At 48.3% G+C, this 27,646-nt stretch overlaps 1 protein-coding gene across 2 annotated transcripts in view; it reads left to right on the forward strand.

The window, feature by feature from the left end:
* LOC119457881 (homeobox protein prospero) overlaps positions 1 to 27,646 on the forward strand; it is a 188,123-nt gene that overhangs the window by 69,845 nt on the left and 90,632 nt on the right. The window contains exon 1 of one of the 2 annotated variants that reach the window (XM_049670505.1): positions 20,433 to 20,594. The exons of the other annotated variant lie outside the window; for it this stretch is intronic. The gene's annotated coding sequence lies outside the window, so the exon portion shown is untranslated. Of the gene's footprint in view, positions 1 to 20,432; positions 20,595 to 27,646 lie in introns of those variants that run through there. 2 annotated transcript variants of the gene reach the window in all.

Consider the following 27,646-nt stretch of genomic DNA (forward strand, 5'->3'; position numbering starts at 1 on the left):
TTCTGTTCGCGTACATCATCATCGCAGCAGGGAAGGGTCGGGGGAGGCGGCTTTGGCGGGCTTCATTGAGTTAGAGCTCCTCAACCGTCATCGTCTTGCGCTCGTGGCGATCGAAATTAAGCGGGACTTCGCCTCCCGCCGTCAACCCCATCGCGATGCAGCACAGATCTCATCGCAACCGCCAGGAAACGTCTATAGGGATCCCGTGTCCACATATATATGACGGCTGTGCGGTGTCATTTTCACTTCCGTGCACTGCTGTCAACGTACTTATCTTGCTCCGCTATGGACTATGCCACAACTCAGCTCTATAGCCCAGGCACAAAGTAAACACACTACATGGGGTAGTTCGTTATAGCTATTTAAAAGGGGGTTAAGTACGGAATAATGAATTGCTGTTTCAAGAAACCAGTCACCAGCTATTCGCTTTATCGTTGCAGTGTAATTATTGCGTTATAGAAGTTATGGTGTGTTCCCACTGAGTTTTTGTTGCGTTCGGTAGGCTTCCTGTTGATGTGCAAGAGAATAAGACGCATAATCTATATGCACGAATACGTACAGTCGCTAAGTAGCTCTTGCTGCTCAGTGGAAACGTTCATGGCGTGAAAGCTATGATGATATCATTTGGCGGCAGACATTGGATCGTGTATAAATTCTTGAACTGGCGCCGCATAGTCTACACTCGCAAAATTTTATTTTGGCGGTGCACATAGAAAGTGGACGGAATTCTTCGCTTTTAAAATTTACAGAATGTCTTGGCTGATGCACTTATAGCTTTAGTCCGTTTGTCAACTAACTTCTGTAAACTTTAACCTATTTATAGAAGCTAGACCGAGTAGAAATTCAATTATTAGAAACTTTCGTCTAGCTATGTAGTCCGCAGACTTTACATGACAAACAGGACGAATCTTTGAGAAGCGAATTAAGCAACTTGCTTGAATTCTACGGAGAGTTCCCACACTGATCTGCATTCATTTCTTGCAAGGGCACAGTGTGCACTGTACAGAAATATACGGTTGCCGCGCCATATCCTTTCTCGGCCAGCTCCTCCGTTTCTCCTCCGGACTGCACTCCTACCTACACGCACTCCCTCTCGCGGATCCTGAGGCAATCATCTCGTCTCTACCCAGCGCCGGTTCCTTGGGCGAAGGACTCGGCAGATGAGAGAGAGGCCGTAATCGGCGACGATTAGTTTTAACCCCACGGCGGGTGTCGTGGAGGGGCAGAGCTGATTCATTAACCGCTGCTGCTAGAGCCGAGAGAACGCTATTACGGGATAAGTTGAACCGAAATCGAGAATCTTGATGGCGCTGCTCGGGCTCCCACCCCGAGCCCCCAGAGCCTCTGAGGAGTATGTATCATCTCTCGGCTGGTATATATCTACTCGTATAGAACACGTGTAAGGAAACTTGAACCCGCCCCGATCGCTTGACTCGCTTGGATGAGCCAGCGCAAGTGCGGTATATACGGGTATTTTTGTGCGGGAGGTGCTGAAATTGTATGACTCGCACGATAACTTCTGTCTCTCTCTCTCTCTCGTATATAGCTGGGGATTAGTTAGACCTCGATTTAACGAAGTCGATGAGACGCGAGATTTAATTCGGTGAATCGAGAATATTGTGAAATGGAAAGCTTAAAACAGCTATGTGAATAACATTATTTTATTCGAGAGAAAAGAAAACGTAATATGTACTTGTGTATGCGCGTATGCCGCTTATCGTTGACAGCGAGCGCGTTGAGCGTGTTTTGTATTTATTCACAGGAGCAGCAAACCATCTTTACTAGTCAACGGCATCCATATCCTGAAGTGAAACAAGCATACTTATATTTCCGCATTGTTTACCCATGCATGTCCCCCCCCCCCCCCCCCCAAGCTTCGTTTCTTTTGAAAATTTCAATGCATTAGTTTCTCGATGAATACGGGTGTGGCGATCGAAACTACTTCGCTAAATCGAAAATTCAGTACAATTTTGTTTTGTTATTGTAGTATCATTGTTGATCGTATGTAACAAGCCGAGATACGAGCTGCAGATTGGCCTGCTAGAGGCAGGCATGGCGTTGCCACTAAGTAAAACTCATTCACCTAAGCAGCACCGTAACTGGGCTTACGTTGGCTGTACGTCGGGCCAACATTATCCAATGCACGACCAATTTCGCCCTGCGTTGTGCTTACATAGGTCTCAATGACAAGCCGTAACTTTATACTCAAACTTCAGTCTCTGAAATCGCTCGTATACAGTTGCATTTCGCTCAGCGCTTTTCGACTACACACTTAAAAAAAACGCATTATATTCAATTACAACTAAACAGCACGTCATATGAAGACAAGAAATGTCTGTTAAAACGTAACAGAATCTCCACAACAACTTTTGTGAGGATACTTAGACGTCGTATTTTTTTATCTCTTACTGCGGTGGCCTTTGCCTGCTACGTTCGTTGGTGTCAGGAATTCCAGTGTTCCACCTGTACTGTTTGGTACCCTGAAACGAAGCGAAGAAGCCGACTGGTCTGAGATAGAGAGAGGATTATCACAGCTGAAAGGGCGCTACCAGTACATTACCGATAAAGATGGTAGTATCTCAGTGCTCCTTTTTCTATAGCTCGCTCGCACTTGCGGCGGCAATAACGATAAGCAGTAGTGCTTATCTAGAAATGCATAGATGCGCTTCGGTTGAACTCCATTGCTTCACTTTGGTAAACAAAACGAGTAATAGAGTCCAAATCCAAGCCCGTGCCGACGTGCATTGTCTGCGTGCATATGATGCAGATGGCTTGAAGGTCGCGTACCTTTAGTCGCGATAGAGCGATATCAGGCGTACCTATAGGGGGGGGGATTGGACTGCGTGTCGCTACGTTCTAGTGAAACCACGGGAATTATCTTTCGCAGTCGTTTTGTACAGCTTGTGTAGGGAGCGTTATGTGGCTACAGCGCTAAACACTGAGAACTATAAGACGAGAAGACGGCGGGCAGTGCTTGCCTTCTAACACGAAGACAGAGATATGAAAGGCAACCCGACGTCTGCTTGTCGACACGTTGTCGTCTGGTTTGCGTCGTCTGCTTCGCGACATTTCCTTGGCGGTTGACGTGTGCTCTCTGCACGCTTTTGCACATTTGCATAGATAGCATCACGTGGACGCGGCGTCAAACACGGAAGGCGAGGAAGACGGGAAGATGGCGGACACTGAGCACTCGTCTTCGAACACGAATACAAGATCGCGGCGGACACGCTGTTGTAAGCTTCGCAACGCTGTCGCCGTCTGCTTTTGCTATGGACTCTGGACATAAACATCTTGATCTCGCATTCCGTGTTTGGTACTGCTTTTGCGCGATGCAAGATATATACCCAAGCAATACTTCATTGTCGCAATTCCGCAGAGCCCCTAATTAACGTAAGCTGAAAGCTTTGTGCGTCACTTGCGCTTACAAGGAGCTGACTGCTCGTTACATCGCGTACCCGCCCCCCTCCCTTTTCTTTTCTTTTCTTTTTTTTTTTCTCGTTGAAGTGCGACTAGGCGTCTGAGGCTCGTCTGAGGCTACGAAGATCGAAATGTCACAGCACTTGCTCAATAGGCAGAGAGAGAGAGAGAAAGGCAAGGCAGGGAGGCTAACTAGGCTGCAGCTGATTTGCTACCCTACGCTAAGGAAGTGGAAGCTTCGGGAAGAAGAGGAAAACCGAAAGGGATAACTAAAGATGCGCGCGCACTCGCAACAGCGTTCGCCGTGTAATCAAAGGCGGTCTTAGAGGCCGACGTCTTCGAATCATGCAGCAGTGATCTCGTGGCCTACTGCGCAGAGGACAGTCGAGTTCATGCGAGGTCATCCCTTAACAAGGAAGATACTTCACACGGAGCTTGCCGCTACGACTCGGGAGAGCCGCCTGTTCGCATCGAGTCACTGCTCGATCTTGTTCACCGAGCCGTGGTGCGTAAATAACCGCTTTGTGACATCACGTCACTGGAACGCACGGAATGACAAGGCGGAGGCTGCATCATCGTATCGTCTATCGGGTCAGAACCGTGGCAGGAACGAAAATAGCTTTCGCAAAGCCAGTGTTTTGTCCCTCGCGCATGGCGGCCGCCATCTCTTCTGGCACTTTGCTCCGCTCCGGCAAAGCGATAAGAAGCCAGGTATACCGCTCTCTTTCTCCGAACTCATTCGCTTGGCCTGATAAGGGAATTTGTTTTCACAATATGCGCACTGTTAGTAGATCGCGGAAGCAGATGGCTATTGTGGCCTCTCCGAAATGGGCGATATAGATGTGAGAAGCGCGCGGTGCGCCGTTAACCGTCGGCGTGATGCGCTTCTAGTGCACATTGAATGCTATAGAAGCTCAACCGAAATTATTTAGAATGTCAGCAAGCGAACGTCATCATACGAGATGACAGGGTTTCACTGTTAACGGAGCATGCGGGTTTAGCGAAAGGCACAGCTAATAGCCTTTGATTGTGGCAGTGGCAGCACGCTTCCCGGGAACACAGCGCTGTTAGCACGCAAGAAACTTGCCCGCAGTTCAAAGTGTTAACCTTAAAGACGAATCGCATCTCTGCGGAAACAGGACAGTATGAATCAGTGGCTCGGCGAGGGTAACACTTTCGTTTCTCGAGTCGAAACATTGGTTGGCCTTGTCTGAAGTTTCCGTTGAGGTATACATTTCTCAGAGAATCCTGTAAGCACAGGCCATTTCACGGACGTATTACTCGACCTGACACGTGATTACTGCGAAACCATCCAGTTCAAAGCGTGTGACAAATGTGAATCATTAGCGGAGGACGAGTTTCCGACAGGTGGCTGCCTTGTTATAAGTTAGGCGGGGCTCTTGGCGTTCTGCGGGTGCACCTATGCGTGTGGGATTGATACAGCGGCAGCATCTGGCAGTGGCCTTTCGTAATCAAGTCGGGCTGTATAGATGAAATCTGCCGCCTAAGATACGCCCCGCCTTATCTCGCTTCCTTTCCGGCGCGCTCACTGGGAACGTGAGTCAATAGAGTGCAAACAGCCAGAACAACCTGTACCACGCATTGTTTCGCGCGACGATATTTTCCGCTCCGCTGCGCCGCTCCCGTTGAAGGCGATCGTGCCTCTCCAATTTGGTTCACAATATTTCTTGCTGCCATTATATAATAACAGTCTCCCTTCGACTGTTAATCAGCCTCTGCAGAGAAGAGTGTTTCTGTGCTAATAGAAGGCGTCGTGTCCACGCGTAGATAAGGCGAAATTGACGTTTGTCGACAATAGCGCTCCCGTATGTATAGAGATGGGACAGTAAGAAAGTTGATTCGTGCTCGAGCATTGTTGAGGCTGCGCATGCTCAAATGTTACGGCTGAGCGTTCACAAGTTGGCCTACGGGAGTGCAACTTGTGCAAGCATAGCTGCAGAGACACGTTCCCTGATGGGATTTCGCGTGCTCAAAGTGTTCATGCTGAACACTTACAAGTTGCCATTATGAGTTGGGATCTGTGTGCTAAGCACGGCCTGGTCACGTTCGAGCATAGGTGCGATAGCAAATGACAGATTGTCAAGCTCTACACTTACGAGGTGGGTTATGACTGTCATGTGTGCAAAGCGCAGTTGAGTCGTGTTCAAGAACAGTTGAACAGCGCGTGCTGAAATGTTGAAGTTGAGCATTTATGCATGCTCAAAATCGAACATGGTCACAGACTGCCGTGAAGGTCATTTGTACACGCCGCGCTTGACGCCCGACTTCCCGTCGAGCCGAACATCCCACCCCGTCTCCGCACACACGCAAACAAGGTATACTTCGTTATCTTTGTTATCTTCGACTTAACCCGGGGCTTAAAATGAGTCGGCCTTGGTGCTTTGCCATTGGACCGGGGTTGTCAGCTGGTCGTATGACCGCTTTTCGAGACGACACGTCCTCCCCTGGGCGGTATAACCTTCGGTGTAAGTGGAAAATACTCTCCTATGCATTGAAATACCTCATGAGTCTGCAACGCAAGCTCGTCTTGCGTGTAAACTGGTTTCGAGCAACTTAGTTTCTCAGTGCATGTAGGCTTTGCTGTTTTCGCGTGACATACAGGTCCGCGCTTGTTACTATAGAAAATACGCGTATATTAATACGAGCTCCCTAAATCGCATGAGGCGCGCTACGCCCACTGAGCCGTAGGACGATTACGCAAGCGTGGACGTTATTAGACACGCGGAAAGAAAAAGATCCTTGATAAGATTCCACTGCATTCCTGTTGTTCCGCTGGCCTCGTTGGATGAAACAAGTCTCCTCGCACACAAGCGCGTTTAGAAGCCCAGGCATATTTGAAAGGCACCCGTGCGGAGTCGTTGTATAGTCCTCATGAATCCCAAACGGTGGCCTCATGCGCAAGACATTGTTACCACCTTCTTTGGTAGTCGAACCCACAACCTCCTCCATGACACGTGCAATTCTCTATACTAACTATAAGCTGCATACAGCTGTCCCTCCGTTCACTTTCTTTGGAATTTACATGGACGGAAAGAGGACAGTCGTTGCCGTAAATAGCTCTCTTGGCATATATAGAGGATCGCAGACGTCATGACGGAAGTTGTGGGCTCGGCTGCCCAATGCGGCAAGATTGCCTTGTCTTTCGCCTTCCTTTCTCATTTCTTTTATTAAGAATACGAAGCTAATAGTAGATTTAACCGTCATATTTGATTAATTATGCACTGTAAGAAAAAATAAGAATTCCCTTGTTCTTTCGTTGGCGCCATTGTCGGTTGACTTGTTATGCCTTGTAAAGATCATGCATGAAGTCCAATTTCACTTTAACATGATATATGACACGACTTTCGTTTGAGAGAAGGTTATTACTTTAGCATAGTCCCTCGATTAACCTTACTTTTTCACACAAACACCACACATACCACACACACACACACACCTACCTACCTACCTACCTACCTACCTACCTACCTACCTACCTGCCTGCCTGCCTGCCTGCCTGCCTGCCTGCCTACCTACCTACCTACCTACCTACCTACCTACCTACCTACCTACCTACCTACCTACCTACCTACCTACCTACCTACCTACCTACCCTACCTACCTACATACATACATACATACATACATACATACATACATACATACATACAGACATACATACATACATACATAACATACATACATACATACATACATACATACATACCTACATACATCATACATGCATACATATCATGCATGCATGCATACATACATACATACATACATACATACATACATACATACATGCATGCATGCATGCATGCATACATACATACATACGACTATACGTACATACAGACTACATACGTACATACGTACATACGTACATACATACATACATACATACATACATACATACATACATACATACCATACCATACATACATACCATACCATACTTTCCGTACGTACGTTCAACGCATCGACAGTTGAACCAGCTATTGCGCAAAAATAAAAAGCGATTACACCATGCTCAGACGATGCAACCCTGTTTGCGCGCACAGGGTTGCGCAGCGTATTCTGCGCACTTCCGGTAGTACCCTGCTCTTGCGGCGTCCTTGTAAGAGCCAGAGCGACCGTTCCTGGTGCGTCCGCGCAGTCCACCGCGGCTGTGCGCTTTGCGACCTCGCAGGGACACGCCGATAGGGACAGGAAAGGAGTGCGCCCAATGACACAGCTCGTGATTAGCTCGTTACGACCTTTGCAGGAGAACACACACTGCGCATCATCCTGGAGGCCATCGTCAGTTTATGTTGGCGTTGTGCAGCCCCGTGCAACCGCAAAAATAAAAATAAAAGAACTGCGTCGTCTTGTTCTCTGCGCAAACTCGTACCGCGCAGGGATCCAGTCTTGCAGTCACTGAGGTCACTTAACGCTAACAAGCGATATAGTCAGGCTCGCGCGCCCTGTGTACACTCTTGCCACTGGCCGTCGCAGCTAATTTGGTCTAAGTTGTTTTCCTGTGCGGTATCTTTCAACCGCGAACATGGTCGGTTGTTACTGACACGCGAGAACTGTCGCAGTGTTTGTTTCTTCGAACCTTTTGGTGAATGTACCGGGTGAATCGAATGCAACGGAAAAGAACCGTTAGAATTCAATAATTCGAAAAGTGCAGACAGTTGCACGATGCGGTTTTAAGAAATACACGGTATTTTACTTTTATTTTTTTTAAGATGTGATTTTACGTGCCGAAGCCACCGTCTGATTAGGAGGCACACCGTGAAACATTTAAGTACTTTAATACGCTACAAAGGTACGCGCGCGAACTGTCAAATGGGATGCTCATATCACTATTAGTTCGTCATCATCGGTTAATCATCGTCATCTAGTGTCCCCTAAACTGCCTTGAGCGTTAAATAAATCTTCATCTAACATTCTAGCGATCTTGCGCATGCGCTTTCCTTATCTTCTTTCTTTTCCATATTTCTGTCTCCCCAAACCCCCTCCCCGTTGTAGGGTAGTAAACCGGATATTTTTCTCGTATGCTTTTCCCCATCTCATTCCTTTTCTCCCTCATCAATCTACAGTTCACTGATTCTACCTTGCTTTGCGAGGATTTTAAAATATGTACAAATGCTTCCGTTCACTGCGCGTGCTCTGCAGGCCGTGGTGTCAGAGGTACTAACATTTAGGGCTTCTGCATTCAGTTGCTTCTTCCACGCAGTCAGGATTGCAATGGCACCGAGAGAGGGCGCGTGCGTGAAGCTTTATCGCCGCATGCATGCTAAATAACTCCGTTACTTTATATCCTCCATTGCTTTTTCGTTTATTAGGGAGCGTCGAACGGAAACTGAACGCAGACATCTGCGGATGCAGCGAATTATTAGCGGAAGCCGCGACACAGCGACGCGTAACGTGCCGTACAGTTATACGACGATTATATAATCCAACAGATGGCGTCGTCCCCGTTGAACGAATTGTGTGCGCGGGCGTTTTCTTTTTATTTTATTTTATTCAAGACCGCGGCGGCGGCGCCGGGCAGTTCCTCGAGAGACGAAACGATGCTAAGGTCGGTCACGCTCGAAAGAGCAAAGCTGCCTAACGCGCGCGCCCCCTGGCGCCGAAGTGGCTCCTGTGATACTCCGCCTCCGTTAGTTCCGTGCATCAGAGGAGGCTTGAAAGACATTCTTGTCCGCAGAGGTCGTGCACAGCTCGGACCATTGGACAACAGGACGAGGAGGGAGACACGAGCGCTAACTTGAAGGTTAGCGCTCGTTATTTCTCTTGGGAGATAACTCTGCACCCATCTAACTTAACTTGACACACCTTAACTGACTCTGTACCCCTCTGACGTCACTGTACACTCCGTACTTTAACTCGTAAGGTAACGCTGCACGCATACACATACGAACCAAAGTCTGCCACCATTTTAAGCTTGAAGACAAGTTGGCTTCGGCCAATGCGTAACTTTGCGGCATTGCTTCGATGCACTAAATGCGTGAGTCCGAGCACGCAATTTAGATAAAAACTCAATCGTACGATCGCGGAATTTGCGTATATCATTGAGAGATAAGATGTGGACGGCGTGTACTAGCGCCCCAAGGAACAACGTTATCGGGTTTATGCTGGCCCCATGCCGGGCCGCCGTTTGTCCATCGTAAGGCCAGTGTGGTACGATGTTGGGTCTACAGTGGCTGCCCCCTAAACGGGCTAAGGTTGTGACACTACTCGAGTTTGTGACCGCGGCTTCCGCACGACCAACCTTCTGCTGAAAATCGCGTCTGCCTTCTGAACACGACTTCGCTGCCATAATTTTTCGAGAAACGGCAGTTTTACCTTTACATACATTTACTTCGACATCTTAGAAGCGTTACCATACGACCCTATATCGCGGTCACATTCACATTGCACTAGGGGGAAAAAAAAGAGGGAGTTTCTCAACGAGGCTCATCCTTTTCGTGCTTCCGACTTGAGACAGGACTGCACGTAACTACGGGACGGTTGGCGGCACGCGCCGGCGATAACGGTACCAACACTTGGCGCCCCCCAAACCTCGGAGAGGGACCGGTATTCGCGGGCCAGGCTTGGCTGGCTCCGCTGTACTATGGTTGTGGTCGTGTGGCTCCCTCGAGCATGACGGCGAAGGAAGGGAAACGACTACGACGGCGGTGTGCGGAAAAGGAGGCGGGGGAGGAAAGGGGGTGGGCGGGGGGGGGGGGGGGGGGGCGAGACTCAACCACGTTCCTTAGGTTAGCTCTGCCCAGGTGCGCTGCTGCTGCTGCTGCCGCTTGCTACCGGCGCCACACTCCGTGTCTATGAACGGACAAGAGCTGGGTAGGGGGGGGGGGGGTTACGGGGCTAGTGTTTTGGGGGAGGGGGCGGTGAATGGGAGGGGGGGGGGGGTGGCTGCTCCTCATTAGAGTCTTGGCAGGCGCCCGCCAGCCGCCATTGCGTCAGCTGTGCGGCGTGGCGCCTCAAGCGTGCCTGCCACGCGCCCCCGCGTCCATCTGGGCCGCGCCCGGCTGGGAGCCCGAACGCGTGCCGAGAAGCGCATAACGGGATACTCAGCGCCCCCCCCCCCCCCCCCCCTTTCGCCTCCCCTTCCTTCTTTAGCGCTGCTTTGTTTTCTCGGCGTGTCGCTGTTGCACCGTTGGTTTCGCGGCTAGTATATAATACCGTACGCCCCCGTAACTATGGCGTATGCGCGTTTTGTTTTGGAGGCCTCTCTCTTCCTCACAGGGAGGGCGCTCTCTTCCTCTTGAACAGATGAGCCGAGCGGTTCGCGGGTTGTTGCCACAGGAGCCGGTGGGGAGAACGGACAAGACCACCGAGTTATCGCCCTGTCCTTCTCTATTTTTGTTTCTTTGTAGGATTACGGGATCAAACTTTCGTTCCGTCTCTGTTCCTTTCTGTCTTTTCTTTCTTTCTTTGCTTATTTATCTTTTTTTTTTTCATTTGCATTCTCTCTTCTTCCGACTTTGGATTCTCTCGGCTCGACTCCCAACGACTTTCGTATCTGCCACTGCAGTGAACGCGTTCTCCACCTCGGTCCCATTTTCACTTTTGGGCTCACTGACCGTCTGCTTCTTTTGTTCCGTGTCGAGCGTTGCACGCATGACTCGTTGCTTTTCTTCCATGTTCTTTTGATCTTTTCTTTTAGCACGACTTTTGCTTTAGAGCAGAAAGTCGTCCAGCCGTTGCTAACTAACGGTCCGTCTCTACACGTCCTCTCAACTATCGACTCCCTCTTCGCCGTTTCTATGTTATCAGCCAACCCTGCAAAAGACAGTGGCGGCGCCGCTATTCTAAAGATAAAGAACTTGTCGTCAGCTTGTCTCATGCGAGTGGGTAATCGGCTATACTGTTGTACGACACGGCTTAATATGAGAGCATCTGAGGTGCTTTTTTTCGAAATAGCCTCGAAGTATCTTGTACGTACAGCCCGTCGGATACAAAGGTGTCCTAGATACTGAATGATCGGCCCGTTCCACATTTTGTGCTAGGAGCTTTCCCAAGCTGCATATCATATAGTATACTTGTGTACGTGTGTGTGTGAGGATTTGTGTGTGTTTTGACCGCTTCGTTTCCATTTTCCTGTAAACCTCTGTCTTGTCCTATAAGATACGTCATAGTAATATACGCGCTCAATTCCACCTCTTGCTATCGAACTTTGTAACATCTCGATGCAAGTATTCTCGAAGAGGAATGCCCTTTAGGATGCTATAAAATTCCGTTTAACCGGCAACCTCACGTTTCTCCTTTTTCCCTGACCCTGCTTGCTGAGTCATCAGTGTCTCATCACGTAATCTATAGCCCGTCAAGGATCGTCTCACTCTGCAGTTCGCCAGCTCACCTCGATCCACTGCCTAAGGTCATTGTCTGCGCATGCGTCGCTGCAGCTACGCGTATACGCACTTGGCGCCTATCGCGGATCACTGTGAGCTAAATAAATCATCACCGCGGTGTATCGGTTTGACCAACGGCTACGACGATATAACGCGCGTTGTTTGGTAGATAATAAAAGCGCGGACCCCCTTGCGCTTTCACCAGCGCAAGTTTACTGACCTTGGTCCCACTTTCTCTTTGCATCAGTTCTCTCTCTCTCTAATATAGCTCTCTCGCCATGTAGTACATACTCGATCGGTCGAGCATGCGCGCTTCGTTCACGCCATCGCAGAAAGCACGGGCGTGGGAAAGCACTCCTGTATAACGAGATCGATTATTTTTTTGGATGTTCACTCTCGGACCTTATCAGTCGCAGCGGTCTGTTATCCGACACAGAATAGAAAAAACGCAAAGCTCGCGATTCTGTTGTGACCGCAGAAAATGTCAACGATCCGAATCACGGCGAACGTGCGCATAACTGTCCGGGAGCATGGCATGCAGGGTCAGCTTTGTGTGCAAATACGGAGTAACTGCGTGGCGCACAGGGTGAAAATACGCGCTTATCGCGCTCGTGTCGTAAGCGCAGCAGTGCTTTGTGTGTGTGTGTGTGTTTCGCACATTAGTTTCACATCGGTGGGTGAGAGCGCAGCTGCATACTTCCAACTCTCTCCTTCTCCTCCCTTTGTCCGGTCGCTTCGAAGTGAGCGATCTGTTCCTGGTCCAGCTGCAATAAAAGTCAGCTGGTCGCGAACCAACCGAGGGTCGATAACGGCAGAAGAATGTTCGATGACGTAAGCCCTAAATGCGCGCCTGCCAACTGGTGTATTCTGCACTATGACATGTAGCACGCACAAAGTTAATAATTCTTAGCGCGACCGACGTTCTTCGCGAAAGTAATTGGACACACAAACAAGTTCGTTCACTTACTCACTCTCTTCCCCAGCCAATCGCTCACTCTCTCCCTCACTGACTTACTCACTCACTCGCTCAGTGAATCACTCTCACTCAATCACTAGCTCACTTCGTCGCTGACTCACTCGATCATTCACTCTTTCCCTCACTCTCTCGCTCATTCACTCGGTCGCTCGCTCGCTCGCTCGCTCACTCACTCACTCACTCACTCACTCACTCACTCACTCACTCACTCACTCACTCACTCACTCACTCACTCACTCACTCACTCACTCACTCACTCACTCACCCACTCACAAACATGAGCACGCTCTGGAAAGACGAACAATGCTCACTTGACTTTTATGAAGAGTTCAAAGCATGCAGTGATGCACCGCTAATGGGCTCATACTGCCTTAAGCAATGGCTCATAACCCCGTGAACGCGGCCTCCCCATTACGACGACAGAAGAGAAGTGAAATTCTACGCTGGAATGATGAGCGGCAACGCAGCCAGCTGTGGAAGACGACGACGACGAACGCGGGAGGCACGAGCGCGTGCCGAGCGCGAGCACGAGCCGCATGCTTACCGTGACGACGACGACAGGAGACGCCAACAGCCCGAGCGCATAAGGTGCTTCGCACCTAAAACACCGTCGTACCGAGCAGCGGGTGCAGATTTACGAACCCCAGGTGGCCAAAATTAACCTGCAGCACACCTCGCCCATGGGCCCTGTGCCTGTGTCGCTTGGTGAAGATAAACTCCCTCAATCAACAAGTAGTTCTTAAGTTCTCCACATGACTCAGCCACAAGTACGCAGAAGGTGCACGGCCCGAATTAAAGATGGCGTAGCGCAGCAGTGCCAGTCTACGGAAGAAGGCACTGCTTAATCAGTAACGCCACATTCTTCCCCCTTTCCCTCTCAGAAGTGTAGGGTAGGCAACCGGGCACGTCCTTGGTTAACCTCCCTACCTTTCTCTCTTCGTTTCAATCTCTCTCTCTCTCTCTCTCTTCTCGACGAATCCCTAAGATGAGGAGTTGCTTGAGAAACGCCCCTCTATACTACTCCTGCGCATTCGATTAGACGCCGAGAGCGCCTGGTCACAAAATTTCGTATCATAAGTCACGGAGGAAAGGCTATCACATCGCAGTAAACACTTTAGGTGAGAGGCGGCTCTGCCTTACACTGTCTCAAGTTGAAGTCGAGCAGAGGAATGTTTCAGATTACGGGGCAAGGCGTGTACATAAGGACAGTGCAGGATATAATAGCGTTTAAGCCCCAGTGCAGAAAGAGAGAGGGATAGAAGTAAGAAGGTCAAAGGCCGGGACATTAACCAGGCGAACCCAGTTTGCTACCCTTCACACTGGGTAACGAGCACTGAGAGATGAGAAGAAGACGTACGCACCCACACTCACGCAATGAAGCGTTAATCGTCTATAGTGCAGAAGAGATAACGAAATGATTGTGACATAGATGACAACGCTAGCATCAAGTTTAAACACGAGTTCTTTACGCGGCGAGTCGTGATCTATAACGGCAATTACACCATAAGCCTACAGTGCACAGAATGCCTGAAATAAGTGCATGAGTTTAGGGACAAACATTAGCGAGACTATCGTTGTTAACGTCGTCTATCCACTCAACATTGCGTACGCGATGATCGTAGCATTCCGTGTTAAAGTTTACTCGACTTTAATACTACTCACACTATCACTGTTCTCGGAAGCTCGCGCCGAAAGCCGTGTTTCACCAGAGAATTGAGTGGCCGTTTTAAAGGCCGCTTTTCGTTACATCTACACTGCTCCGCATGACAGCTCAGGTGTACAGTCTGCCGTCAGACGTTGCCCGGACACTGAATCTGTAGGGGCATAACTTTAGCAAGCACCTGATGTAAGAAGGAAATACCGAATGCTTTGGAAGAAAGGCGCGTTACCCACTTCATCATTCAGGGCAGCCCAACCAGAAGCCTGCAGCAACCTCCGCAGTAGAGGCAGCAGGGCGCTTAAGGCGTGTTCAGGTTAAGTATAATGGTGACTGGGTATTTCCCGTTCGACGTTATTAGCGCTTTCGAGATCATGACACGCTGCCTAGAGCAGTGTTTCTCTCGCCTTCAACTCGGCATTTTTCTCTCTTATTTTATAATTTTGTCTTCGTCCTTCGAAGCTGTCGGTTCACAAACCCGTGCTGTTGACTCGATCAGCGGGCTGAGAGATAACGTCACACGACGACCAGCCGTCTCTCCCTAGTCGACAAAAAAAGCAAAGCATGCCGCCGGCATACTTTGCGAACCCTCCTGGGCCGTGCGGGACAGTGAGAGAGAGAAAGAAAAGGTGGGGGAGGGGGGAAGGGGAAAGGACGAATGGGTAAAGGAAACAAGAACAGAAGAATGCGGCTGACAGAGTCAGGCGCTATTTTTGAGCAGGCTCGTAACAGCCAAAGAAGACCGCTAGAGGGCGAGAGAGGGAGAACAAAAAGAGGGCGAGGGGGAAGAGTTGGAACAAAGGGTCTTCGGCCGCATCGCTGCAGGTGCGAGGGTTTGCCGGTGCCGATAATCTCGATTCTCTGGCGATTTCTTATCGACGTCTTCGGGAACTCATTGTCCACCCGCTGTCACCTCTGCACTCGTCACTGCAGCAGCCTTCGAGCGGCCTTCGCAATCTCTTCGCTGCCACCCCCCCCCCCCCCCCCCCCCCGCTTTCTTTTGTCTTCGTCAGCGCGTACCTTTGCTCGCGCCTTTGTTGTATGTCCCGCACTTGGAATGCAAAAAAGAAAGAACGAGAGATAGAGATCTCTAATCTAGAGGAAGCTCAACTGCGTCATCCTGAAAAACGTATGCGAGTACGGACAGAGAAGGTCAGAGAAGGTCGTTTCGGTGCCCAGAGTATGCTTGGAGTGGAGACGGCACTCGGCTGACGGACGTCTTGCTGCCGTATTGTACTCTCAACTTGTTCTTAAGTTTAGCCCACTCTATAGGTTATCTAAAACACTTTCTGTTCTTTTGTTGCTGTCTCGCCGCCATTTCCAAAACGAGGGATCAAGGTGCCTTCAACTCGCTCAGTAACGCCTCTTATGCTTGGTCCCCTTTCACAATGCTTTTGTATTGTGATGAATAAGTGAATGAATGAATGACATTTACCGCCGCAAAATGAGGCTGTATATCTCGCACTGTCAAGGTTTTTTCGGACACAAGTTACATTAGCGTGGACCCGATAAAGTCGGGTCGCGTCGAGTAAGCTCTTCGCGGCCGAACTCCGTCCGTCGATTTCATGTGAGTGCTAAAGCGGATCGGAATATAGCGGCCAGTTTGGTCAGCCCCGTTGCAAGGGGTGAATTGATTATAGCACTACCTGCGCAGCTAAATGCATTTAGCTACGCAGGCAGTGGAATCTCGTTGATACAATCTTCAGGGGAACCAGAAAATAAAACGTATCATCCGAAAATTGTGTTATCCGAAAAACATTGCTCCTATAAGACATTGACCAGGAAAATAACACAAACAAACGTATTATCCCGAAAACGTATTATGCAGAATCGTATCAACGAGATTCCAGATTCCACTGTAAACGATTTCGGGCCAGGTCGTCTTCTCACTCGACCCAGCCGTGCCGATCTCGTGTAGTTTAAAAGAAGCTAGTACTGTGTAGCGATGTCCGCTTCTCTCTCGTGACGCCCGACGTTGAATTATAAAGACGTTGGAATATAAACATATAATATATATATTATATGTTAATATATATTATATGCTAATATATATATATATATATATATGATATATATATTAAGCGCCTGATCAGGAAGAGACCTTCACTCCAGGAATCCATGCCTCCATTGTCGGTGTACTGACCTTGCTGTTTCTGCACGTGTTGGGGACTTCCAATTGATGAAATCTTTGACAGCTGAGGGAGATATACAGCCATGCTAAGGCCCGGCTTGGCATGGTTTCCCGAGACCAATGGAACTGAGAAAAGAGATCAGATGGATAAGATTAAACATAATCATTTACATACCGGCCGGCCGGATTAGCCGGCAGCGGAGTTTTGTGCTTACCGTTAACCCCAAGGATTTCCTTACTTAGAATTAAGCAGCAAACGCAATTCCAGCAACAGCTTACATGCGTTTACAAACGCACGCCACGATCGAAGCCGGCATCGCACGCCGCCTATAGATAACGCGAGAGCTGGACTCTACAGTCGAGGCCGTCACTAATGCCTTGCTTCGCTTACTTTCACCGGCTTTGTACTCCTGACGTGTAACTGCAGCTATACCTCGCGAACTTTTTACGATGGAATCATCTCGCAACGCAGCCATTAGGCGATCGCTAACGCCTAATGACGCGCTCCTTTCGTGTGCAGTGTGCTGCGTTCTTTATTGCGGCAACTTTTTTGAACGGAAGATATTCGCGCTAACTGCTGTTTTCGCTATACTTGAATTTCGCAACAAGATCACGATTATTTCTGGTCCACGTTGAAACGCTTGTCATATTTCATTGCCTGTACGTTCTTCGTAAAGAGAATGGAGAATACACCGCCGTGCGCAAACTCCATGATCGAACGGAGCAGAGAGTTGCTGAAGAGGCGATGACTTGAGTTCGTTATCTGCGACCAATGAAAAAGCTGGGAGGAACCAAACAGAAAACGGCTCCAAATGTGTTATTGAACGATGCGGACCAAAAGAAGCTCGACTTTGCTACCAAACTTCAGTGAAAAGAAGAAAAGCAACAGTAAGCATGGGATCTCTTAAATTTGGTAGGTTATAAACGACATTAACTGTAATACACTGGCGAGGTCGGTTCGGCACACGTGGTCTTGCTAGAGAACGATAGATATACTACGGCAGCGGTCACGAACGCTGGCTAGACGCGCATCCGGTTTGCTACCCTTCCCAGGGGTAAGAGAGATAAAGTGATAAAGAAGTGATAAAGAGAAATAAAATACATAGAAAGAGCACTAACCGGGCGAACACGGCTGCAAACGGTTACTGAGGTCAGTCAGTGGCCTGTTCTGAGGAAAACGTGGTGTGAGTCAGTCACTCAGCATCTTTTTTGCAACAGTCAAAGAATCAACAGGTTGTCCACGCAATTTGAAAGGTGTCTGGCTTAATCAAGATTAGTACATTCGATTAAAACACGCAGGACCTCTATTATTTAGTACATGGGCGCAACCACCTGCATGTATTCTCATGGCAACATTGCGCCGATGCCGGCTGGTTGTGTACGTATACGTAAAAACTATTCCTACGTGCGCCATGATGTTATGATAAGTGAAGTCGCTTCACTGATGCCGCGGCTCCTCCTGATAACTGTGCTACAATGCAAAGGTTACATACGACATAGTTACATCGTACCTCTAGGATAAACTTCCATTTATAAACCAGAAATATCTTCAGTCAAGGAACTGTGCAGCCTACGGTTCCTGCAGAAGGACGATTCTGTATTCTTTTTTTTCTTTTCTTCTTTCCTTAGATGCAAAACCCTATTTCGAACGTTATCGCCATGGTTGCCAAGTATATACTGTGGTATGTCCTGGCACTTAGCCGTCGAAGTCAAGCCGCGCGCTCTTTGCCCACTTCCTTCTCATTAAGTTCACTATCATCACGCTATCTTTCACCTACGGGAACGACCGGCACACCAATTCGCGATATCTGACGCTCCCGAGCGTCGTTCATTCCTTTGTTCTTGTTTTAGTCCATAATTTGGTCGTGCTTCTTTTGGTGGCGCATTGTCGTTTACTTCGTATCTTCTATCTCTGCTTAGACACTTTTTTTTTCTTTATTTGCTTATTCAACACACTTTACAGGCCTGTTCAGGGAATCGAGCAAGGGGGTGCTAGAATACTATTACGAGAACGAAAAAGCGTTTACTATTCGCAGTGGTGATTATCGCTAATGACATGATAGTATTAAAGACCCCAGAGCGAGGTCGTATAGCCGACGGTTGCCTGCCTGATAAGTCATGACCGGCCGCATTCGAGGAGCTCCGCACGGGAAAGTCCAGCGCGGATCTCGTGTTCAAGAGTTTGAGTTTCCGATGGGCCCGCGAAGCTATTGATACCTCCAATGTTGATAGTTGTGTCGCCGTCCATCATTATTGATTGATTGGTTGATCGAATAATCAATTTTGGGTCTATAAATTAATCTACCTTGAGTTTAGAGGACAAGTGTGCGTGTTTCCTTGAGCCCGAGTATACTCAATAGTGTCTCCAATTTCTTATACAATTTTGCTTGTGAAAGATAATATTTGAATAAGGTTCTTTGTAGTGTTCATCCTCACCAGTTGTACTAATCAGCTCATCTCGCAAAGGTCAGCAGCGTTTTGACTACCTCTTGTTGCGACAGCTGTGGAAGACGTCCACTCCAGGGTCGCCTATACACCAAAGCCGTAGGTAGTCGATAGCGGATAAGAACGCACTGGATTGTTTCCTCGCCGTTTCTTTGAGTATGGCACAACAAGCGGGGTCTATGCCAGCCCTATGTTAGGCCAACGTTGTCCGATGTATGCGCCGTTAATGTGGCCCCAACGTCGTGGTAATATTGGCCCGGCTGTAAGTGTTGTTTGATTCCGGCGTCACTTAATGTACTGTACGCCATTCTAGCAGGGTGAAGCAGTAGCCTTATCGTAGCCTCCATGCGTGAGCGCGAATAAAAAGGATCAGAGAGTTCAATTCTTTCTTAGATATACCCATATGAAGAAAAGAGACAAGTAAGCCGACAAAGCATGGGTGAAATTAACTGTTACATGCATTGAACTGTAGAAATACCGAGGGAAAAAAAAGCATATGAAAGTGGGAAATATAAATGCAATCTGTAACTTGCAGCAAGTGGGATTCGAACCCTCTCTTGCGCATTACGCGCGCGGTGAATTGAGCTACCCGGGCGGCGATCCTCCCGCCTACGTGTGTGTTTTTGTATGTGCACAAGATTAGCCACGGGAGTGTTAACCAGCGCCTCTCGCGGCGATAGCGGCGGGTGTGGAACACCATCTCAACCCCAGGTGTCACGTAGTACGTCTACTTAGGCTCAGGTAACTGTCCAATAAACCCTGGTGTTCTTTAGGCTTGCGTTGTTAAAGTCAGTAAAACCGAGCGGTGTGTGTATCCGTAAGGGTCTCGAACCAATCAGCGCGGTGGCTCAGAACACCCTCGAAGCACCGGTTCACCCGCGTGACATTTTCAAGGTGCGGCAGAAGCGAGGGAAAAAAAAAAGAAAGAGGACGAGCGGACAGCTTTACGGACAGCGTTAGCACGATCGACAGGGACACCGTTCTCCGCCTCTTCCTCAATATACTGCCTGCGCCGATTCTGGCTCTGGGCACCGCATTCTATTCGGTGGGTAGCGCGTCTTATCTGGCTTGGGTCTCCCTTATCAGCCAGCTCATTGGCGATCGTCGAAGAATCCGCGCGCAATGCGCGGGACGTGCACGTACATACACGCGACGAGAGGAGAGGAAAAGGACTGCACCCTCGCCCGCTTTTCCCTTTCCCGTTCCTTTGGTCAATTACGTGCTCGGCTTTTGTTCGGAGAACCAGGCCGCCAATAACGTGCGGAGTCCATCTTTCGACCATTCTCCTTGCTCGCCTCCCCCCTCCTCCACCCCCCGTCCGGGACACCTCTCCTTCGAAGCTTTAACGTTAGGCGGCGCATTCGGGCAAGGTGATCGCGGCTCCACCTTATCGGCGACCAGCAGCAGCTTGACATATATACGGTTGCCATACGAGGTCGGCCTCAATCTCGGCCTAATGAATCTCACAGCGCGCGACGACCCCGTGAAGACGTTCTGTTCTCCGGAACGGCCTCCCTCCTTCTTCGATTTTTGAAGTTCCAAGTCTGTGTCGCTTGTTTCGTCCAAGTGTCCTTCGCCGCATAACCTCCGTGAGCAACTGTGAAGCTGTTCGTCACAAACGTAAGTGTTGTTTTAGCCACTGGGCCATCGGTGAGACGATTCGGAGTGTGGTGAACGGATTCGGCCATGGAGGACGGTGGAAGGATTGGCGGAAAGGCTTAGGGTTCACTGCAGCAAGTTCGAACCTTGAAGTTACGACAATACCCTGACCACGATACGGTCATCTGCACCCTTCCTAAACGCTAACGCTAAACAAGGAAGAACGCCGTGGTCGAGGTTCCGCTATGCCTATTACGGCACGAAATATGCGCACCAAAGCGTTGGTTTTTAGACCCAAGATCGACAGAGCGTATAAATAACGCGTATGGTTACCGTCTTATTCTTTATGCCTTAAAGATTAGGTTTGTGTTTTACAAGAGCGTTTTTCATGAAAGACATCCGTTGCCATCTGTAACTTGCAATGTGGTGGTTGTTAGTGCGCTTGTAAACAGGTAGGAATAATCGAAAGCCAAGGCGTATGGGCTCAGAACACTCGCCGGGTTGATCCTGCTTGTGCAGTTTTAACATGGGGTAATTCGTAAAGAATTACGTACTAATAGTTCCCTTATTTCTGCCGATATACGCCAATGAAGCGAATGGTCGTTGAGAATGTCAGTGATATGGGTAGTTGTATTTATCATACTTGTATGCTTACCCTAGCAGAGCGCAGGTGCAATATATATATATATATATATATATATATATATATATATATATATATATAGCATGATACACCATACCCAGAAGTAAGGCTGCGACATATTATAGACGAGCAAATTGAGCCTCGACGGCGCAGCGTAATTTCCGGACATTGTGTATTTAAACAGCGAAAAAAGCAATCATGATAACGTTTTGCAGTTCGGTAAATGTTTGAAAACAAAGGCTGTTGACTCCGTGAGGGCACAGCAAATAATGATGAGGCGAGGGAAAATTACAGATGGCACATTAATTATCAGGGCCCTCTTAAGGCCTCGAAGATAAAACTTCCTGTCATCTTTTTTTTTTTTTCGGGACTTTGTGAAGGATGATGGTTGTCTCTGAAATTTCGACAAAGGATTGAGTATAATTGAAACTGCGAATTCCCACCGCGATCCGAGATTCCGCCAGTCGGCAAAGTTTAATTTTCATTCGCCACATGTGGCGAAGGCACGGCGTGCTTCGAATTTTACCGACTTGCCTTTGGCTTTTAATGACTCTCCTTTGGATACTCTTAGGATTCACAATGGCGGCCATCTGGATTGTGGACTTGCGCCCCCTTCGTGAACCGCACAAAACAGGGACGAAACGCGTTGCGTGCTTATAAAGCTGCGGGTTTTGAAGAACCTATCAGCGTTGTCTTCAGACTTCTGGGTCCAAGTTCACAAACCTCTACAATTGAGCACGAGGTCCTGGGTTCGATTCCCGATTGAGCGGGCCGCGTTTCGACGGTGGCGAAATGCAAAAAAAAAGAAAAGAAAAACTGCTCGTACACTTGCGTTTACATGGGCGTTAAAGAACTCCGGATGTTGAAAATTAATCCGGAGTCCTCCTCCGCGGCGTCTTTCATATCTCCAATGTTGCTTTCCCACCTTTAGCGCAATTAATCAGTCAATTCACATAGCTTGTAGTTCGCTCTCACAAGCATGTCACTGGTCAGCCCCATGTGTTGTATTACCGTAAACTCTCAGTTGTACGAACGTCGGTTTAACGAATATTTCGAAATAACGAACTCTTAGAAAATCCCCGGCGGCTTTTCTATGCATTCTACGCAAAAGATTTTCAGTTGAGCGAATTTCTCAAGAGCGAATATTTCAGTTGAACAACATCCAGCTGGTGACAGAGGTCTGTAACCAGAGCTAGATGTTGACAGCAACACTTCGTTTGAAGACTATGTGCAGTGTGACAGTGAGCTCGTTACCTGTGCTGAACTATCAGATCTGGAAATTGTTTCCAGTGTTCGTCCCGAAGACGAAGAGTGCGACGTGGAAGATGCGATTGCAGAGGCAGATTCAAATTCTGCAACTCTAGCCGTGGCTGTAGGATGCCTTGGAAAGTTGCGCGACTTCGTGTCTCAGCAAGAAGCTCTACCAGAGGAAGTGCAGAAAAACATAGACTCTCTGGAGAACTTGGTTACTTTTTGCGCTTTTAAGAGCACCAGTGCAAATGAAAATGACAGATTTTTTTTTTCAGAAAGAGATAGGCAGCAGCGTAACCTGTTACGCTCCATAAACCATGACTCCATAAATTGCATTTCACACTTTTGACTAATGTAAAGCCACGCTCGCAATGCGACCCTTGTGGCGCAAAGTTTAACCAAAATGCACCCCGAGCTATTACCGCAGTGACCTACCGTATCCTATACTTATCCGCTGATGCAAAGCGCCGGCACCGACGTGTTCGTCAACATGCTGTCCTTGAAGCGAGAATGCCCACATGACACAAAAACGTTTCTAACACGTTGTGCTTGGACAAAGTGTCATCAGATGTCGCCTCATAGGATTGCATGTTGGGCTAACTGGCACCGATCCAGGTGGTGCTATATTGCCGTCCGTGTTTACGGTCACCGAGCAGCCCGTGAAATGTAATATGTTACACGGACTAGGAAAAGTTTTCCAATACTGGACTGGCGTACAGAATAATCTTAGAAGGGCGGTTGGAGATTAACCTCATACGCTCCGATGGTGGTAGCTGATCAAAGCGATCAAAGCCGTTTTTGGAATGCCGATTTCATAAGACATCGCAGCAGAGGGCGACGAAGGCACTATACTACAGTTTTTTTATGAACATGCAGACCTGCTAAACGCTGGCACGTTCCTCGTCAAGAAAGCGTCCTCAGACGCCGTCCTTTCTCACATCTTTCGTCTCTCTCTCTCTCTGTCTTATAGCGTTGCTGTTCCACTTGCGTTTCCAAGTCACTCTCTCTCTCTCTCTCTCTTTCCTGCGCCTTCTTCCACTCTCCGCCGCAGTGTTCGGCGCGGCGAGTTTTTTTTTTTTTTTTTTTTTTTTCAAGCTGTCGAATCAGAACATCAGTTTCTCGGCCTCGCTACAAAGCCCGGCCGCATACAGTTCACCTCGTGGAGGGTACAGGTTGGCGCACAGGTGTTTTGTTCGAGAGCGTGTCCAAGTTTTGAGTCACCTTGAGAGAGAGAGAGCGCGCCGGTAGGTATAGTCGCCTCAGAAAGGAAGTGATGCGGCAACGACCTCAAGATCGGCGCCGCCGCGTAAAAAAAAAAAAAAAAAAGAAAAAAAAAAAGGACAAAAAATTACAAAAACAACCCAGATGGTCTGGGTCGTCAACGGGAATATATACTTTATACGCTTACAACACTTCAGCAAGAGATCCGTTGCGCGCCAAAGCTGTGTGCATCCTTCGCATAAAAAATAAAAAAATAAATAAAAGGAAACAACCTCAAAGCGCGCTTTGTCAGCGATCACCTTTTTGAGCAGCCGTTTGCCGATTTTAAATCGTGGTTCCTTTAAAAAAAAAAGAACTGCCGTTTTACTGGCTACCTACACGATAAAATAATTTGCACCCTTAAAAATGAATAAGGATGTAAATTGATCCGTAACTCACACCCTTGCAGCCTTTTTTGGTGTAAAGGTGTGAGATATTTACCAATTCACACCCTTATTCCCTTTTAAGGGTGAACATAAACGTTCTTTTTTTTACACTACACAATAGCGGCTAGCGACCTGGCTATTCCGTAGATTGCGCAGTGCCATTCTTATTACCCGTGACCAGTTAATTATTCTTATTACCCCGTGACCAGCTTTTGTAAGGGTATACGCGCACAGCCAAGCCCAACACGACGGGGTAAGGTACAGCTACCGTACTTTCAACTCCTCTCTAGGTGATCTGCGTTTTGTGTGTACCTCTTTGTAAACGTAAACGTACCGGGCGCAACGCTTCGCCAACTTCACGAAGGGCCACACTCGCACGCTTGGCTTTATTAGAGAGTTTCGCAGTCGCTTTGCTTCGGATACGCGCGCTCGACTTCCTGAAGCACACGTGCGCTAAGCCCAGCGATCCTCTCTCCCGGCGACGCGATATTATAGAGCGAGCAGAAGTCAGGTGCGGCGGGGAGTGTCACACAACGAGCTTGGCTCCTGCAAACACCCCCCCCCCCCCCCCCGCGAACCGCCATTCTCACACAACATACACTCTTCTTTCTTTCATTCTTTATTTGTTTCGGCTTAATTGATGGCACATAATGGGATCGAGAACGGCTGGTGCCAGCGGCATCCTCTTTGCGGGCGCGAAGCTTGAGTGCAGTTTCCTTTTACATGTGGGCACAGTGCCAACTGCGCATGCTCGCACGAGCCACGTGTATAAACTCCGTACAACAAACCGTTGTTGACATTCTATAGATGTCTATACAGAGTTGTAGCCATCGATGAGCTATCTTTGGAAAAGCTATTGAGCTTTCATTTGTATTTTCGGAAGGGAATGGTACGGTTGATAAACGTACTACGAGCGAAGTTGGCTCTCGCTACAATACACCTGCAAAAATGTGTTTCAGTCATACTTATCTGCGAAATACGCAGACTCTCTACGCAATTTCTGTAGAATCTGCTCAGTAGACAGGACAGACTTACTTCTATATTCACGAGGGTGTCCTGGCGCGAACGGCTTCCTACAGACTCTGATAAATGGATGATATTATAGCATCCCCCATCAAACTGTATCTCGGGAAGTGACACTAAGCCCTTCATTTTTGTCCTGCTACGACTGGACCCGACGCTTAAGATCCCCGGCTCGTGCTACGAAACCACTTGACTCTCAAGTTACTAATAATACCAATAAGTATAATGAGCTAAACACTAGATGAAATAGTATGGAAATGTAGTATTGGCTTGTATATTGTCGTTCTTTAGCAGTAGTCTCTTACTACAGTACCCACCGCAGAGTGGCGGCGCCCATCGACTAAAACAGTCACTGCGCTTCGATAAGGCGTCCTGGCGATCCCTTGCGATAAACACTCGCTCGAGATATACGCTTCCTCTCCAGTGCCTTCGCGAAGGCACTGAAAGTGTCAGATTAGGCAACAGCTCAGGAATCGTCGAAGAGCGTTATTGAAGAGTAGCGACTACTTCGCTCGAGGAGCGGCGCTGCCTTCCACGGAAACCTCTTTCATAAGGGCTGGTCGCGTATCGCGAATTCATTCATATACGTGAACATATATATTCATATTCGCTCTATTATGTCCGATACACAAATACATTCACGGCCCAACACAACACAAATTGCCTCTTGTAACCCCACTACGTATTTCTAGGCGTCTTAATAATCACCTCAGCCTCACGTGAATATTTGGTAGAACTAAAGCTTTCACTTCCTCAGCGTTACCACAAGCCACAGCACTCTGGAATGATCTTGCTGATAGCCTTGTTTCCATCACTAACCGTGAAACATTCCGCGAGAATTTGCACTCACACTTCTTGTAAAAGTGGTGTTGGGTATTGTATAGAATTTTTGTAGTCACTAATAACGTTGCCCTGTTCCTGTTTATGCTTTATGTAATCTTGTTTTACTTCCTCCCGGGACCATCACTCAATGTTCCGATTGGAACCTGTGGTGTATTTATAGATGAATAAATAAATAGATATCCATTCACCGGAGTAATGTAGAAGCTTCGAGTCTTCTACGTGCTGCCGAATGAAATAAAATTGCCTGTTCAAATCACCAAACCATCTGAAGCCAACGACAAAGCAATTCTGTAAGGCAAAGCCCAAGTACCAGCAACACCTCATGCTCGTTCGAAATACCGATTTCTTCGAAAGGACCTATAAAAAAAGCTTGACAGTGGCTACTCTTTTCGATATAGTCGCAGCAGCAGCCGTAAGTATAGGCGATGTAGGCTCGATAGCGGACCAACGTTGGCCAATGTAGAGCCTTGATGGCGCAACATCGGATTTACATTGGCTCTACTTCCAGTGCTGCTAGAAGTATGTCTTCGCAAATTTGAACCCATACGGGATAACCGACTGGCTACTCTGCAGTGGAAGTACTGAGTAGACAGGCTGAAACACGAAAGCAACGAAGGGAAGGTGTGTACATGAAACGCGAAGGACCCCGCAACGACTGCGATAACTAACTTCTCATGGCCTCAAGAAGCTGGATGACACTCTTGATACCACCCACGCAGATGTAGGAGCAGTCAAATCGTCCTAAATGTCTGCAGTTCAACGATGAGCAACTGTACAGTCCGAAAGCATCCCAGACAAAGTCATCATTTGAGTGCCAAAAGAACAAGAGGCAAATCTTTACCTCTTCCGGCGTAATTGCGGGCGATGCAGGCGTTTCAGCGCAAGTACAAATGACCGAGCATGCGGAATGCGCCGTGGCCCCTTATCACTCGTACACCGATTCAAGCAAGCTCAGCAAAAGTTATCCGGGAGTAAAACCCAAGACGAGCGCGCACAAGCAAGGCGTGCTGTGTAGGCTCCGAAGCGATGGCGAAATGCTTATCTACCACCTCTAGACGACGATAAGACAGCACACGAACTTGCGCATTATATGTATACTTATCGCTTCTCCGGCATCCTTCGCACCATTGTCTTATTGCGACAACCGTTTAATTTGCGCCAATTACAAGTCGACAGCAATCAACGAGGATAAGGCTCGCCACGGTGTAAGAACAAGATAAAAAAAAAGTACATCCGAAGAGGCGTTCTTTTGATCGCTCTGGGCATTGATAAGGCGTTGTAAAGTTTGCGCAATCATTCCCGTCACTTCGGTTGTGCAACGTCTCGTGTGAAGAGGTACACATTCTCTTAAAATGTAGGGATGGTGGTGAAGGTGGCGGGGGGGGGGGGGGGGGGGGGAGGTTCCGGGGATTGTACGCAGAATCAGTGTTGCGAGATAAGCTCGCAAGACAACTGGAGCTATATTAGTCGGCCGACAATATTGGTACCGGAAATTCCGCTACAGCTCCGTGCAGTTTATGTCACCGTTCCTCCTTCTGTATTTCACAGCGGAACGGTAACTTATGTCCCAACGATACAGCCTTTCCAGGCCTTTCCATGCCTCGATAAAAACAAAGGGAGGGTACTCCCTCTCTACCCTTCAGTGACTTATCGTATACTTTATCTTT

Source organism: Dermacentor silvarum, chromosome 7 (genome assembly GCF_013339745.2).
Source record: "Dermacentor silvarum isolate Dsil-2018 chromosome 7, BIME_Dsil_1.4, whole genome shotgun sequence".
NCBI classification, from domain to species: domain Eukaryota; kingdom Metazoa; phylum Arthropoda; class Arachnida; order Ixodida; family Ixodidae; genus Dermacentor; species Dermacentor silvarum.